The sequence below is a fragment of the Mandrillus leucophaeus genome, unplaced genomic scaffold, assembly GCF_000951045.1.
Source record: "Mandrillus leucophaeus isolate KB7577 unplaced genomic scaffold, Mleu.le_1.0 Scaffold199, whole genome shotgun sequence".
Classification (NCBI taxonomy): Eukaryota; Metazoa; Chordata; class Mammalia; order Primates; family Cercopithecidae; genus Mandrillus; species Mandrillus leucophaeus.
The window spans coordinates 1,273,672-1,274,793 of NW_012102020.1; the positions used below are offsets into that span (position 1 = coordinate 1,273,672).

The window sequence follows — 1,122 nt, forward strand, 5'->3', positions numbered from 1 at the left end:
TCGCCTGAGCCTGTCCATCCACCAGGGGTGGGGAGATGCTCCCATCCAGGCCTGGAGGACCTGCTGCTCCCTGTTGCTCCTGGGGACGGAGCGAGGCCAAGGCTGCGGGAGGCTGGGAGCCCCGCCCTGCCCATCCCTCCCGCACCAGCGCTGTCCCTGCAGACTTTGGTTCGGTGCCCCAGCCAAGATCAGGAAGGGGCCCGGTGAAGACAGGCCTGGGGGCTGCCCCAGCAGGCTCTGGGTATGACCTGCCTCCGGCGTGGGGCCTGTGGCTGGAGTAGTGCCCCCAGGCCCTGCCCTGGGTGACCAGACGGGGAGGAAACCTGACTGGACCTGGGCAGGCAGGATGTGTTGGCCACAGAGAGAGGCGAACCAGCACCCGGTAGGACCTCCTAGGACTGGGCCTTCTTCCAGGGGGCCCCTGGCAGGCAGTTGGGGTGTCGGGCAGAATGTGACGTGTGGCCTCACCATGGACTTGAATGGGACTTGGCTGGCCTCAGGATCTTGTGCCTGGAAATAGCCTGAGGTGGCTCAGGAGGCAGAGAAAGGGTGCCAGACCATTCTCTGGCGGGGACCAGGGCCCAAGGCCCCAGGGCTGGAAGGAGACCAAGGGGCAGCCGCCCTGGAGGGACATCAGTGCTTCCTCTTCCACCCAACTTCCCGTGCGGTTCCACGTTTTCCCACCAGCCTGTTGGCAAAGTTGCTGCCCCAGCATTCGGTACCTGCCCCAGCATTCGGTACCTGCTTCTTCCAGAGAAATAAAGTTAGTTTCTATTTTATGTTACTTACTTGCACCTGCCTGTTCCTTTGCCTGTTGGTCAGCAAGCTCCAGCCCCAAGTGAGGCTCCCCGGGCCACCAGCATCAGCTCCGGGCGGCTGGCCTCGTGGCACCACCTGGAGGCAGCGGGAGGGCGTGCAGCCCCGGACACCGGGAGGCGTCTCCCCTTACACAGCCGGCAGCCGGGCCAGAGTCCCCACCGGTCTGATCAGTGACTTTCACAGTGCCTGGATCTCTGTAAGGCACAGGGCCTGGATCTCTGTGAGGCTCGGTGCCTGGATCCCTGTGAGGCTCAGGGCCTGGATCCCTGTGAGGCTCGGTGCCTGGATCCCTGTGAGGCTCGG

General features: G+C 64.3%; 1 pseudogene; it reads right to left on the bottom strand.

The window, feature by feature from the left end:
• Positions 1–996: 996 nt before the first annotated feature.
• Positions 997–1,122, bottom strand: part of LOC105538794 — a 28,852-nt pseudogene continuing 28,726 nt past the window's right edge.